Source organism: Takifugu rubripes, chromosome 10, assembly GCF_901000725.2.
Source record: "Takifugu rubripes chromosome 10, fTakRub1.2, whole genome shotgun sequence".
Lineage (NCBI taxonomy): Eukaryota > Metazoa > Chordata > Actinopteri > Tetraodontiformes > Tetraodontidae > Takifugu > Takifugu rubripes.
This window is the reverse complement of record NC_042294.1, coordinates 9036642-9053273: the sequence shown is the minus strand read 5'-3', so window position 1 is coordinate 9053273 and position 16632 is coordinate 9036642.

Genomic DNA, 16632 nt, shown 5'->3' with positions numbered 1-16632 from the left:
CCCTCTTCAGCAGATTAACTTGGGATACCAGAGCTCGGGATTGTTTATCCCACCCTGCCAGGCCGTGTTTGTCCTCATAATCCCATTATCCCGGACCAAATATTCCATCACCTGGAACGTTTCCAGCCTTGTCCTGACCGCTTAGCATCTGTAGGCAGGAATCCTCTCTGGTCTTTAGGTGAAGTTCTGGCCGTTGTTTACAGCCCGTTTCTCCGATCGGAGTCACGGAAAGGTCGAGCGAGTGGATCACGACCAGTTTACCGGATCAATACTAGTTCTTTTACCTTCTCACGAGAACACAGCGGGTCGGTGTTAGCGCGCGATCAGCCGAAAACAGGTGGGACCTGTTAGCACACGTTTCTTTAAAGATGAGCTAATCTCACGTCACCAAACCTGCTAATGCTAACGGTGTCTAAGCTAAAACAGCTGGAGGACACTCGTTACAGTGGAGGGCTTCTGAAACAATTAATGAGGTTTTTCCGACTGATAATTCAGTTTTAATATAACCAGAGAAGAAGAAGCAGGAACCACTAACTAGTGAACCTGATCACTAAGTTAGAGGGTTGGATCATCTCTCCTCCAGCCACCAACTACGAACTATTAAAGATAAATGACCACATTAACGAGGACTCAGCTGATTCTGTGGGTGGGTCTGACCAGGACTCGGTCTCGTCGTGAAGCGGAACCGAGCAGAACTTTGCCGATATGATTTCATCCGGGATCAATCGGGCCGAGCGGTACAGATACAGGAGGAACACGGACGAGGGTAAAACTATTTAAGGCGATTAAGGCCGCTCGTTTCACCGCTGACGTAAATCAATGAACAGCCGGCAGCTTGTGATCCACGTGGGCTCGGTTAAACATTCCCGGAGCCGTCCGATCCCTGCAGGTCCAAACCTGTAATCTTTGATCCATCGCTGCATCGCACTCCTCATTCCCTGTCAAATCTTTGGCTTTTTGCTATCATCAATCATCCGTTGCCCCCTGTTGTCTCAGCAGAGTCCCGAGCCCCCCCCCCACCCGACTACCGCCGGCCCATCCGATGCAAATCGATCCGACAGACAGAAGCTAAATGCGTCCTGTCATGTGGAAGAATGGAGGCAGCCAAAGCAACTTTCCGATGCTTTTACTCCTCCTCCAGCTGTTCGGAGAGAAACTCTTGGCGCCGGCGACATGCATTAGTTTTCTTGGAAGGCCTCTTCCAACAGTGGCGGGGCGAATTTCCCCGGGTGTCATCATCCCGAGCCATTAGCGAGGCCATTTGATCCGTGCGGAGGCGAAACACGCGGGTGTGGAAGCCAGCCAGGCTGCAAATCACGCCGGAGCCGCTCGGTCAACGTTGGCGTGCGACAAAGCGTCCCGGGCAGCGCCGCGCCGCGGCTCGCCGCTTCAGAGAAGACCGTTTGGGTTTATTTAACCGGAGACGTTCACAGTTCAGTGACCGGGAATGAAGAGCCGGCTGAATCTGCAGGGAGCCGGATAAGCATCCCGGCTCCGGCCCACTGACGGGATGTGGTCAGAACGGAGGTTCCACGGCTTCGTCGCTGCTTTAATTTCATTTGGAAAACTCGTTTAAATGTGGCCGCGCTCGCTTCTGCAGAGGCCGTTATCCCAATTCCCTGTAACGACTCTGCGCCGAAGGGCATTTTATTCCCGGGACACGGACTCCCCTCTCGTCTGCTGTCACTCCAGCTCTGCAAAAACGCCCTCAGAGAACCGGCGCTCATTTCAATATTTATTGAAATGTTATCAAAACCACTCAGAGAGACTCACGGCAATCAATGGCATTTAGGCCCGGCGCCGCGGCGGCAGCCCCCCCCCCCAGCAGCTATTATTTGTCTTCACACTATTTGTTATCATCCCTCCGAAGAAAAGAGGTTGCAGTCGCACCACTTCTGTAATTCCTGGCCCGAAGGAAAGGTCCAATTTAGATTAAACGCCGAACACATTGTGTTCTAATTGACTGGATATTTGGAACATGGGAGGCAACTGTCGAGGCCCTGGGGGGGGGTTCCCCTGTGGGGCGCAAAGGCCGCTAAGTCTTCTGTCCATGCTAGCAGGAAGTGGCCTGAAGACGAACTATTTCCTCAGAAACATTTAACTTCTTGACAGCTAGCAACAAAATGCTACACAGATATGCAATAAAGAGATTCAGGGGGTCATAAATGATGGATGGAATCGACAGGATTCGTGGGAGTTGGAACAAGAGCACTTAGTCGTACTGCGGCGCCTTTAGCTCCGGCACCGAGACTGAGGTTTGTCACGATGGGCGTCGTGTTCCCCGAATACTGGATCTGCGTGCACAGCCCTGGTCAGAGCTATAAAGGGGGCTTTATGGGCCCGAGTGGTTGAGGAAGGGAGGGGATTAAAGAATCATGAGGAACTCCACGGTCTGGCTCCATCCCATCAGGTCCAAATCAGTAGCAGAACATTTTTGCAGCAGGATGCTAAAGGTGCTGCTTTGCTGCCCTCAGGAGTGGCAGTCGTGTCCTTCCCAGTAGAGGAAGTCCTTTCTGCTCAAGGACGAGCAGAGCGCGTCCATCTGGTTCTTCACCTATCGTCCTGCCCAGACGAGCCAAGCGAGCTGTCACGCCTGCCCTCAGCAGAACATCACCTGTTAGCAGAGCTTCCATCGTCCTCGCAGCCCCCAACGTTAGCAGAACCTCCCCTCTGTGGACCAGCTAGCACAAATTCACTGTAGGGGTCAAAATAGTTGGCAGCAGCTCACAGATGAGGGAGGAGCAGACTGGGAATCTCTCAGGACACACGGCAGATGGTGAAACCACAAAGCCTCAACACTTTTTTCCCCGGCAACCGGAGGACCTGCATTACACACACTCCTGGAGTCAACTGCTAATGCTAATCAACTCTTTAAGATACATCTTTAATCTTTTGATCATAGTAATTTAGATATACTCACTTAGAGGAGGGGGGCGGAGTCAGGTTTACACCTATAATCTATGAGGTTGCCCACCTGTTTGATGTGTCCTCTCGCCATTGATTGTCTTCCGCTCTAATTCCGTCCTATCTCCGATGTCTCCGAACGGTGGTCGTCCGCTGAGGACATCCGTCTTGGGAGCGAGCGCGCGGCTGGCTGGGCAACAATTGTTGATTGTTTTTCGGTTCAGCTTGCTCCCTGATGAAGTTCATTGATCTCCAACGGCGCGGCGGCGCGCGTCCCTCTGCTGAATTGATCGCTTTGATCGCCAGGCTACGCATCAGCTGCAATTATGGAGCCAGGAATCCAACTGTCAGCATGATAAATGGTCATCTGACTTTATATGGCCAGGCTAGCCGCTGGCTAATAGCGCTACTGTCAGCTGAAGTCTTCCATTTCCTTTGCTCGGCATCCAGCAACAAACCTCCACTCTCCTCCATCACAACAGCACCAAATCTTTCAATAACAACATCAATTATTCCAGGAGAAAAGCCAGAAAGGCCTTTTGTCTTGTTTTGTCCCCGAGAATAGCCTCACCTTGCGTTACCCCCCAACCCCAAGCCAACATTTTTGCTTGCTAAGAAATCATTAAACCAGTTTGCAAGAGGAGCTCACGAGGGGCCGCGTGAGCACGAGTGCACATCTCTCAAGGTGTTTTATTGTGCATGAGTGAATTCAGCGGCTGGTCCTGGACGCCCTCGACCCTTATCGGCAAGAACCAATCAATCCTGTTTACAGACCACCTCCGCCGGCTGCTGGAACGGGAAGAAAACGCTCACGACAACAGCAAACAAAGGCGACTCGTGCTGTCCAATGAGGTTTGTAATGTCGGGAAGTGTTGGACGGCAAACAAAGCACAGAAGAGCACTTCCTGGTTCTGATCCTGTTCTGGATTAATGGAGGTTGGAGGGATTGAGATTCCTTCTGCCCGGTAACGAGATTCTCCAGTCAAAACCAGGGTCGAACTCTTTCTTCCCTTTCCTGTCTGGCCTTTCATGCAGCATGGCGGCGCTCCTTCCAGATCAATTATTCCCGCTAAAATAAGTACGAGGTGAGCATGAAATATTAAAGCGGACTCCGAGCAGGGGTTGAAAGCCTCCCCAACGCGGGGGTGTTGTATCTGTTTTATATTTCATGACCGGCGGAGGGGCCGCGGCGGTGAGGAGGCGCTGCAGTCGCCGGGGGCCGCTTTCGTTGCGCCTAATTCGGTCGGCGGCTCCAACCCGTTGCGGTAAGAGCCCTGCCGGGTCCACTGTGAGGACATCAGAAACCCGCCGTCGGACACGCAACTGCAGCTGCAGGGTTGCTGGTGCGAACCCGAGAACCTCGCACACGCAGACCCGCGTGTTTACGCGTGGTATTTCTCGCCTTTTGTCCTAGTTTATCCAAGCGAGGTGAGACGGAAGCGAAGCAACTCTCTAAAAGCGTTGATTTTCTGCTAACCTGCGCGCACACCCCGGCCACCGAGGTCACTTTAATACTGTATGTGTCGAACCTCAGGAAACGCCGCATAAAAAACTCATGAGGGTCGGCCTGCTTCTGACGGGCCGCCGTTGTTGCGGACGCCATGTTTTATGTACGAAATCATTTTGTTCGCGGCCGAAAACAGAGCACGTGCACGTGCACAAGTGTGACGCCCAATACTGCTAGTGCTGTCCTGCGTCATGCTAGCATGTAGCGCGGATTTAACGTTGACATCGCGTAGCTTGCGCCTCCACCGGAGCGACGCCGGAACGTTATCTCCAAGTAGGACTCGTGGCAGGGAGAACGGGCACCATTGACTGCGTCTGGCTGATTGAGCTTCAAAGCGTGTTGTTATCGCCGCACGCCCGCCGAGGATCAGCCTGTTCCAGATCAAACATTTCATTTGTCACTCTGAAGCCCTTTTTGAAAGGATGGAATTTTATTCATCAGGAAGAAGACAAACAGCTTCGCCGCCTCCCTGGAAACGTGGCGGCGGTGTGAGTCCAGTCTTTTGTCTTGGTGGTAAATAATACAGGATTCACGGTGACGGCGTGGCGTGAATGATGAGCCAGAGGGTGAGATAAGGTTGTGCAGGACGCAGATGGAAAGCTAACGCTGAAGTCAGCTCGTTTTTCACTCCTCTCTCGGGCTTCAGCCCCGGTATTTAGCTCAGCCGATAGATTCTGAGATACCTGCTGCAGCTTCGGTCTGCTAAGAGGGGAAGTTTCACCAGGCAACCGACGATGTCTGTGGGGCTGCAGTCGGGTTGGAAATGATGAGAAGGTCGATTTTCCCAAATACTACAGGAAAATGGGTTTTTCCCCCAATCCTTTCATATACCAAAGGACAGCTGACGTAGTGGGTTTAGTGATGCTAGCTGCGAGCTAACCTCCACAAGCCGGCCAAATCCAATGGCCACAACTTTGGTGAAGGGTTTTGAGGCGTAACGACAAATGAGACAAATGAGGTTTCTGCACCTCAAAGGGACCTTCATCAACGCAGACTCATCCCGAAACAGGGAGGGAAGGAAGAGGAAGGAAGTGTTGGGGGGGGGGGGGTCAGAGGTCAGAACTGCTGCCCTCCCCCCAATCCTCAACGGGCCACAACGCGGCTACGCTAAGCTATTTCAAATTTGCAGCACATTTCCAGGGAATTGACTTCCGGTGAGCTGCATCATCGACCCTTAAACAAACATCCCAGAAGAAGGTTTCGGAACGCGAGAGCCGCGGATGAAGTCGACACGCAGCGGAAATGAGGCAATCTTGTAGCGGCAGCGGCGTGTGAAGTGCAACCCCAACCCATGAATATTTAAACCCCGATCGGGGTGGGGGTGGGGGGGGCTCCATTAAGTGAGCTGCTGAGCCGGAAGACCGCTGATGATCATCGGGGCGGCGGCGGCGGCTCGCGTGCGTCTGCCGAGCTGATGGAATAGATGCTGCTCGCAAATGCGTGCAGACAGCTAGGTGTTATTCCGAATGTGCCCATCGCTGTAAACAAGCAGGAAGAAAGTGTTTGGACGTGACCGGGAGCGATGCGGGGGCCAGATCCTCCAGCAGAAGCTGCTTCTTTAACATACCGACGGATCTCAGGGGCGTCTGCAAATGAGGATTTATTACTGATTAGTGGCTTTACCCCCCACTGAGGACGGCCTCTCTGTAAATGCCTTCATCAGGAGGAATTACTGATATGGTCGAGGCCGGCTGGTATGAAGATTTATCGCCGTGGTTAATGTTACTCTACCGTCTGTCGCACGAACTGCGAGCCGGCGAGGTATTCCTAGATATCTTTTCCATGTTCTCGTGTGAAAGGAGGAGGCTTTTTTCTGGGATCGTCTTCAGACTTTGGGGAGGATGTGTCGTCAGGAGCCCCGCGGGAGCTTCTGACAGGGTCAGATTAGCGTTGGGAATGTTAAATGAAGTTAGCTAAAGACCTGCGAAGGAGAAGAGGCGGAGCAGGAGAAACCCGGCGGGAGGAATTCCTGCTAAAACGTAGCGACTCCCTCCACCTTCTGCAGCATGGACATTTACCATCATGGCAGCCATCGGTCACAGAGACCATCCTGTGGTCCAAAACCTGAAGACCTGAACCAGTGGAAATGATCTGGGACGTTAGACAGCTCCCATAGCTTCCAGTTGGAGCCCTGGTGAATACTCCAAGTGCAGAACAGACAAAATAAATGAATATTTATGCCCACTGCCTCAACTGTGGATGAGCCATTGCCTCCTAATGCTGACTACATTTGGATTTGAACTATTTTTGGAAAGAAAGGGAGAAGAAGAGAGAAACAGAAGCATATGATCTGCTGCAAACGCAACCAACGAGGCCGGAGCTGACACCAAAACGCCAGCATGAATTATTATCCCAATCTGCCTCCGCTTGTTGGGTAATTAAAAATCTGTTTTTTGTTTTCTCAACATGAAATAAGTCAATGGATCATTATTTGCCGGCTCTTGAGCATTTATTAAAGCATTAGTGGGTCTTTTCTGCCCACGGAAGCAACGGGGGTAAACAATGCTAAAAGGAAAAGGTGTTTGAAATGGGCCGGTTCTGTAGCCGACCACCAGGGGGCGATGGAGAGGCTCAGACACATTTTTCCACCTCGTGGCTCTTGAAATCCGCCAACTCATTGAAATCGCACGTGTGGCCCTGCTTTACTAGCTGTGTCTCAACACGCGGTGTTAGCATATGCAGCGGCCTCACACCCGCACATCGATAACTAGCTGCCATAGCAACCGCTGAATATTTTTACAAGTATTGATTTAAATGCCACCTCCATGGAAACCCAGTGACAAAGCTAGTTAAGGGATTATGTAAAATACGTCATACATCGATACATCAGGACGCTCAGCGAGTGTGTGTCATGGCCTGAAGTGATGTCGTGCCTTTATAAAATGGTTACCAGTGATTTTAATATTAAATAAGCAAACACAATCTCAAGTTGTTTATTTGCCATCGGGTCTATTTAGCTGCTTTATCCCATTTTGGGTCACAATGCAGGTCCACCCCTGGATGAGGTTCATCACAGGACCCTATATGAGCATTTGGTACCTTGCTCAAAGGTACCTGGGCAATGTTTTGAAGGAATCTTGCACCTTTCCCTACTACCAGAGCACCTTCCATGTTTGTCTGCCCTGGGGCTCGAACCAAGAACCCTAGGCTGACCCTAGGGAGGGTGTATCCACTAAAGGATGTGAGCGACAGGCTAAAACGCAGTGTTGTTCCGACCCCGTTTGCTCCGATCAGAAGTCACATGACCAGTCAAATCGCAGCCGTTGCGGATCGAAAACCTACTTATCACATCGCGATGCTACCGTAAATGTAATAATACGTTCAGCCCCACCAGCTGATACACAAGTGTGAAAACACTGCAAATGAAACTCTTCTACTTCCACTTGTTCCGGCGTTTCCAGGCTACAAAAAAGCCAAAATGGTTCAAGGGAGCTGCCAAAAGCATCATGCATTTTTGATTCACACACAAAAAATCCTTGTCCGCGGGATATTTATTCTGCTACGCAGCTCAGAAACTGACAGGGTATCTTCCCCCTGAAACTTTTTAATGACCATTTTTGCTGGAGCGGAATGCGAAGACGAGCCTCGCCGCCCTGTCATTTACAAAAGCCAAACATGCTATTTTCATTTGTTTCTCTGTGTCAGGAATAATCACCAGCGTTCCCCTCAAAGGACTTTTACTCAACTGACACCGCAGCCCGACAATCTTTGACGCAAACAGGACAAATAGAACCTCAATGAGAAGTGATTATCAGCACGCTTCAGGATGAGGGTTTGGTCCGAACAGGCGCTCCGAGGGCGTTCCTGTCTGGCACTCGGAACAGTCGGAACGAGCCAGGAGCAGCAGAGCGGAAGCCTGACTGAACTCTCTGTGATTCCCTCTTTAGGGCTCATTATCTCCTGCTTGTCCCCGGGAAGACCAGACAACTTCGCGCTGCCTTTCAACCTCCTCCTCCAATCGGGTCACCTGAGGCCCCCCCCCCTCGCCTCCTTTCATCCCCCCTCGCCTCCTTTCATCCCCCCTTTGGCTTCCACAAACAGGTGCGTCTCTTTCCGGAGGTTTGCTTGCATCAGCCGCTGTTCTACTTCCACCAAACATCCTTCCAGACGTTTCTACTGAAATGGCCTCAACTCCAGGATGACGGGATGAACTGCCTCATGGAGCAACACTCTTCAGGGATCATCACGTCTACAGCTTCTGATCCGAGTCCTGCGGGGGGATTGGTATCCACGGTTACCTGAAGATTCAGTGCATTCACAATGTTGGCTCATCTTTCAAATGTATGCGTCAAAGTAAAGCAGTGACGGTCATGTGTGTGTGTGTGTGTGTTCTTGTATACCATACAAAGTGAGGACCAGACTACGCCTGGGAACACTTTGATCCTCACAACTTTAAAAGGACAGCGGAGGGTTAAAATGATGAAAATGAAACAGGATGACACTGGACTGTAGACATTTTGAAACCCACAGTAAATATTTGCTTTAAAGCCTGTAAACATGTCATCTGCCCGGCTCGGACACGGAAGCAACAGTGATCAAACACTCGTTGGAATCCGTTAATGCCTCCAGCCGCGTCCTTGTTTAGACAATGTCACCCTGGAACTCCAGAAGTTAATGTGTCCCTGGCAGCAGGATGCAGCGCCACGGCCTCGCGCTCCTGATCAAAAACCATCTGGGCTGTTTCACTTGATGTGTTCCAGCCTGGTTGAACCACCTAGCATTTTTAAACCTCCCGGCCACAGAGCACGTATCGGCTAATACCGGTTTAATAATATTGTGCGGTCAGGTGGACAAACAGGTAACATCAGGACGGCACAGCAACACACGTGTTACTATGGCAACATCAATGTTAATGCAAAACAGCCTAAAACGAACCCAGCGGTGTTCTATAATAGTTGACGTCCTTATCATATATTTTTCATCCCCACAACTTCCTGCACACACGTGCTGCAGTTTGACCTTCAGCCGCACGTAGAAACCCTTCACCTCTGCTCTGCGGCGTCTTCAGCGCCCAATAAAGTGAGGAACTTCACGTCTTCTGCCGTAACAGAGGAACCTTTAGAGCCTCTGGAGGACATCAGTCCCAACCAGGACCAGCCCTGAGCTTTAAGAGTTCAAAGCTGCGCTACATCAAAGAGGACAGAAACAAGCAACAACTGTGAGTTTCTCAAACACAAGCTAACAACACATTAGCAATCTTCTGGTTTGAATTGCTTATTTCGCGCTGTCAGAAGTAGCTTCATGCTACATCTCTGAAGAGAACACACAGAGGGTCTATTATTGATGCCGCGAGCATCAATCAGGCGAACTGTGGCAGACAGGAAGACAGCACGTGGGCGCCGAGTCAGGATGAAACCGCGACGCAACACGCCTGGCACCCGCGTGAGGTTGAGCCGGGTCCCATTTACGTCGTTTATTCTCGAAGGTTATTTCCGGCCGTCCGAACCGGTCACTGCCTGCTGAGCCTCCTCAAAATATCAGGAATCTCAGAGAGTCGCTCAACCCGTCACTCACTTGTCTGCTCTGTCAACACTCTCGCCACTCACTCACACACACACACACACACACACTTAATGTAATTAACTCGTCAGCCTTGCAGGCTGTTGACAGGCAATTATACCGTTTAAACATACTCCAGAAGGCCCTCCACAGCACACCGTAACGCTAAGACGAGCACGTGCTCAATGGACCGCGGGAGTCAGATGCTAACTTGAACGTGGACGCTAAATCCACGCCCCCACCACAGATCTTTGCAGTTTAAAGCTGGATTATGTGTTTGTTGACACGTTGGCTGATAAAGATGACGTCTGACATGCTTATCGCTGATACCGTGGTTGCCCACTAGGTGGTATTTGGCATATGGAGCATTTAGCGAACAACAAATACCACTTTTCCATCTTCGACCAGCTTCCACAACCACAAATTCCGAACAGAACACAAATCCCAGCGCTAATGGGTGGAAGAGAGAAGACGATAACCATCAGGGCACGTACACCAATCCCCGAGCATAGACTAATCCCATGGGAATAGCCGCGCTGGGACTGGGAGATTAGGTCAGTATTACTGGAGTGTGACTGTTCTGGATTACTCTCATGAAACCTGTGACATTGTTCAAAGGATTAAACGTGCCAGAAATGCAACAGATGCGGGTTAAGATTGTATTTTCATGCTAATCTGCTTCATTTCCTCAAACATATCCAGCATAAATTTGAACCAAACTTCCCCTCTACCGTGCGGAGCGTTAGCCTAAATAAGCTAAAAGGATGCCACATTTTGGAAGGCTGTTGCGCGGCTGCTCTCCACTTTGATAAAATTTAAACGTGGGCTACGAGACGGCCTCTAATTATTTTTCCCTTGAAATAAGAAATCCCAGTGGGACTCTGGCGGAGGTCTGAAAGAGCTGCAGCTGAAACTCATTTTCTCTTTCCCATCTGCTCCCAACGCTCACCCCCTCCGAACGCCGCCACGGTGAGAGTAAAGACAAATGGACGGTGGATTTAATCGTGCATTTAGTAGTTTGAAACAATGTGTTATTTCGATGGTTCTAAGATCCCTTTCAGTGGTCGCTCCCGCACCCATTAAAAATGAACATCCGTCTAACAAGAACAGCAGTTCAGTTTCCCGTCATTATAGCATTATAATTGCATTATTTACCAGCATTAGCATTATAATGCGAACTCCCTGGAATACACGGATTTGGGAATGTTCCTCGGAATGCCAATTAAGAAGCGCTGTTTGCCTTCAACTTCAAGCCGTGGCTGGTAGGCGTGCACAGTGATGTGAGCTCAAACCGGCAAAAAGGAACAATGCTAAGTGTTCTTTATTTAGCTGACATGCGGGAACGTTATTCGGGACCCATTAATGCAGTACTTTTCACGTTAGCAGTCGCACCAGATGCGGAACAGCAATTTAAAATCCACCATGTTGGAAACGTGAGATCAATCTGGAGGGGATGACATGGAAATGAATCAGGACATCATCACTCCCTGATCTCCCGCCAGGCTTCATCAAGGACTTTCTGGGACGTTCCCAAGTGGGTTTGCGTCAGTCTGACAGGTTAAAATATGCTGGTGACGTTTGATGCTTTAGCTCTGTTCCGTTAGCACCAAAGCGGCGTGAAAGCGGCGTTCTGTGGCGAGCGCTCTCTCAGGTTAACACCTTGTTGACGGCATGAAGCCTGTAAAGGTGTCACAGGCCCAGCTGGAGATAACCGCTGTGTATTCTTGCCGCCTCTGAAGCTCAACTTTGATCCTCGCCGCTCTCGCTGTTGCACCGCTACCATCTGGCAGGAATAGCAAGCCGCGCCGGAGTGGAGGGGAATTATTCCGCTGTCTGATTAATCAAGCTAATGACCGATGAGGGGTTAGAGGTCCATTAACCTGTTCGAGAAACGCCATGATTCTTATAGACGTGCATCCGGCGGCACCACAGATGGCAGGAAAAACGTGCAGAGACACAAGGCCAAACTTGGGGATGAAGGACGGCCTTTTCTTCTCCTCCAACGCAGCACAATTATTCATCATCCGGCTCGACCCAAGAGGCTCTTTAGGCCGCCGAGTTTACGGCACTGAAATAGCAAAATTAGCTAGCTGGCATTTGTGTTAAACGAGAACACTAACGGTGATGCATTAGAGGCCTCGGGAAACGTGGGAGACAACAATTCCTCTTGAAAGGCAACATAAGCGATCTCAGAGAAGAAGAAGAAGAAGACGTAGCTTTGATATTGCAACCTTGATCTAAGGTCGGGGAGAGTTGAAAGGCCACAGCTGCTGCCATGGCGACCTGTGATGTGGCTGCACATTTCTCCTACGTTTATCGTATTATTAAACTATTTTCTACACACACACACACACACACACACACACACACACACACACACACACACACACACACACACACACACACACACATATCCCACAACCCCGTTAAGGGTAACGTAGAGGAAGGATGGATGATAAACACATAAACACAGGAAATTAGCAATTGCAAATTTGAAAAAGAAAAATCCCAGAATTAAAGGCCAACATTTAGATTTAAAGGGAACATTCGTTGCTGCTTTCTGCACGTTAAAACAGTTCTTTGATGTCTGACTGACCGTTAGTAATGCGCTTTGGTGGCTCTCAACGCTAACGAGCTGTCGTGAGCACCACCTACTGGTGGAGGAGCGAGGTGCACGTGTAATACAACCCGTTAAATTCAGACTTTCTTCAGTTCATTCACCTCATTTCAGATCCCAGATCTGAGCATCTGGCTTCTATTTAGTGTTTTCTTTTGTAAATTTAGTTTTCTCCTCGTGTTGGAAGTCACGTGCTATCACACAGTCCTGGAAGCAAACATCCCACCTCGCGCTCTTCTGATAAGAGACAAACAAGCTCTGTAACGGCGCAGATGAAAACAGGCCGACGCCAACGTGCGCGATGCTATCAATAGACTCCCCTGCTGGTGAACCTACCGCAGGTCTCGCTGTGACAAAAGGGGGAACAAAGGAGCCTTCTTCGGGTGAATAGTGGAGGCTAATTGATAGCAACCAGGAAAAGACGTTAGCATACTTTTGTCTCCAAGTTGTGCAGCAGTAACGTAAAAAAAAAGTCGGTAACCCGAGACGGTCAGAACATCGGGCAGCGCGCTGTGTGTCTGGGCCGGTCCTGATAGGAGGCGGGCCAGGAAATCTTGGCTCCGACTAGAGGAGGTTGGATGTGTCGGATGTGTTATTTATCACCATAACCATAAACCTCGGAGGCTGAATGGGGACGGCGGGGGGGGGGGGGTCATCTCAGGAAGTAGCCGTCTCTCCGTAAGAGTGACTGATGGGGATGAGAAATCGCGACTGTCACGGCGCAATTACGCCAAGTTTGATGGGAGGCTTGTGAAGGGCAGAGCCGGAGAGCCGAGGCTGCGAGGACGGAGTGATTCATGCTCCGAGGCGGAAAAAACAAACCGTTTTTACCACCCCGACCTTGTGCCGTGACAGGAAATCATCCCTCCGGTTATTTTTAAACGACCCTTTGCCGTTTTTAGGCTGCGGATTTTGTTCATTAGAGCTCATCTCGCCTGGTGCCAGCTGCATCGCTCTGCCAGGGGGACATAAGTCTGTTAGCTTAGCATCCGCGGCGAGTCCGCAGCCAGCGTGCGCACGCCGTTATCTGAAGCGCGCATGTGGAATCGATCGCGGCTGAGGAGGCTCTGATCTGAACTATTAAACAGTTTGTATTTCATAAAAGAAAAGTTTTATAAGAGGTTTCCGATCCAAGCGACACGGACGAGACACAAATATGGTGTCATGCTACACTGTAAAAAACGTCCGCTCCTCATTCAGGGCATTTAGCTGCGTGGTAAAAGCTATTCCCTCAAAACTCCAAAATTCCAGGTTCTGGAATTCCATTTCCCCACTTAGCGTTGGGCTGAGGGGTCAAAGCTACCCGGAGCCTGGGAATTTTGCCCTGGAAGTGCTTGGAATGACCCTCCTGCCTGGTCGGCTCTGGTCAGTCGTCGCTCCTCCTCCGTCTTCTGGCGCTCTGCTTGGCGGCCTCCTTCCGTCAGTCTCGCAGCTTTTATGACAGCTGGGGTTGGAGCGGCGGCGTTCCGCCGCGAGACTGCGCCTGGCTAATCAAAGGCATCTCAGCCGGTGGAAACAACAAAGCGTAAATAAATGAATATTGATCCTAATGAAGATTCGCCGCGGTGGCTCATTTAGCTCTGGAATGATTGTGATGTATCGCGGCGCGGCGCCGTCCGTCACATCGGCGTCAAATTAGCGAAACCAGGAGAAGCACCTGGGAAATATTCCTTTGATCAAAAGATCTGCGACACCGATTCCGGGTTTAATCAAACAAAACTGGAAAATCAACACGGGAGGAGAGGAGAACTTTCCTCTGTGGTGCATCAACGACTTCGGATATCAGACGGCGATATTCCGCTTAGCGTCGCAAGGGACCACGCGGAGGTAACGTTCCCCCTGTTAGCCGTCAAATTCGGAATTCCGGAGTGATTTCTAAATGTTTCGGCGATTCCAGCGGCGTTGGTTTGTTGTTCCTAATCGTGGCAGCGGTCCGTTGTGGGTTTGAATGGAGTCCGGCATTAATATGCAAGACTTGATTAACCTCGGAAGAAGGCCGGCGTGAGGACAGCGCACAAAGGCGAAGTTAGCAAATGGAAAAGGACCGCTTGATAAAAATGAAATGGTTTTTTTCCCTCCATCCCTCTTTGTGAGCATCCCTGTCTTCACGGAGGGGTCTAATCCAGGACCGCCGCCGCCGCCACCTCTCATTGTGGCGCCCTCGCCTATCTGATTATCTCCCGCGTGCACTTCGGGGACAAGTGAGCCTTTCCGAATGAGCTCACGGCCGATTCCACAGAGGACCGTAACGACATCCATAACCTTCCCGACGGCAGTTCCCTTCAGGTCCAGTGTGGGAGGGCGGCTAAATAAAGAGGTTTTCCCGGATTAAATAAGGTCATTAAATACGCTCGATATGCTCTACATCCAGAGCCGGACCCCTGAACCAGCTCTCTTTGAACAGGAGGAATACTTCAGCGGGACTCGTCCGTCCGTTATTTTGGCCTAATTAGCTCTTGTGTTGTGGCTGCAGCGGCGCAGAATCCAGGCAGTTTGGAAGCTCCACGCTCCAAAACAGTAACACTCAGGTTGGCTAATCTGCTAGCCGTTAGCCCACTTGTCAGACTTTAGCCACGGGTCCGGCTCAGAGGCCTGCAGAGTTCTCCATTGGTGCTGCTGTTGCACCAGGAAATGCATTGTGGGATAGCTAGCTGTCCACAGACCGCACAAGGCGGATGGACTTGGTAAAGGGGGCGGAGCATGTACACAACCAGGAAACCTGGAGCGAACTTGGCAGTGCTGGTGAACACGAGTGCCGACACTGAGAAACAGGTTTAAACTCTGTCACGTACGTATGAGGCTCCAGTCAATCATGTGACGTCCATCATCAGACCAGCAGCTCATCGCCATAACAACCTGATTCATCCTGATGAATGCCGACAACACAATAGACTCCGTCGAGCAGCGGCGGGAAGCACTCTGTAATCAGCCGATCTGTGCTCACGCCCCCCCCCCCCGAGGTGCAATCACATCCATCTCGTGGACCAACCAGGCCATCGCCTTTAATTTGAGCAGGCAAACGGTGAATTAATGTCAGTCAGGAACCGTAAAACCTGGTGGAAAATTGATCGTAAGCGACGTGCTGTCAGAGCGCTTAACGATAAAATATTGCTCAGTGAATTCCAGCAGGTTTTCCGCAGCGTCTCGCCTACTTAAAGGGTGAACATCGGTCACATGACCTCTGAAATGTGGAAATCTAATGGATGGAATTTGTGTTGCGTCATGGCTTCGACGTATGAAAGGCATCGCATGCTATTGCTAACACATTAGCACGCAGGGCTGTTCTGTCTGGCACAAACAGGGGAGGTGTTTGTGAGTTTTTCCCCAGGAAACAAAAATTCAAATGGCCTTTTCATCAAAGGCTCAAAACACTCCGCCGTCCTTTGAGCTTTCGCGCCGCGCCGCTCGGATTTGAGAGCTCCAACGCCTGCGAATTCAAAGCGATTCAGCAGCATGAAGTGTTTTTTTCCCTCCTTCTCGGGAAGGGGGGGGGGGGCAGACATCTCCAGATGATGGCGAACGGCCACGCGAGCGATGTGCGATCAATTAGCAACAATGAGAAGTTGCAGGTTTTGACGGAAAGAGCCGCGCACTCGTTCAGGTATTAGCCGGCGCGTCACGAATAGAGTCGCTTCAGGTTCTACTTTTCTCCTGAATAGAAGCTTCTCCCACCTCCCGGAGTGCTTCGCTAATTGCTAAGCTTTCCTGCTTCCTATTATCAGCATCTGGGGCTTCAGATTCACTGAATTTTTATTCTCTTCTTGTGAAAGCAGCCCCGCGTTTAGCTGCTTTTCGCTGCCGGAGCAGAACACTGGATTAATGGTGTCACGTTCATTTCCTGCGCACCACTTCCTGTTTGCTCGGCTGCTCTTTTATGGCCTGACAGGATCGAGCGGAAGTGCGGGGGAGCGTCGTAATGGGTTCTGTTTGTTCAGGTTCCTCACACACGCGGTCTGCTTCACGCTAACCTGCCCTTAAATTCTGAAATGAATGTTTTAGGGTGAAATTACACTCTAATATAGCAGGACATCCTGAAATATTCATGTAGAAGTGATGAACCAGGATGATTGACACCCCCCCAACAGAATCTGGCAGGTCTTCAAAT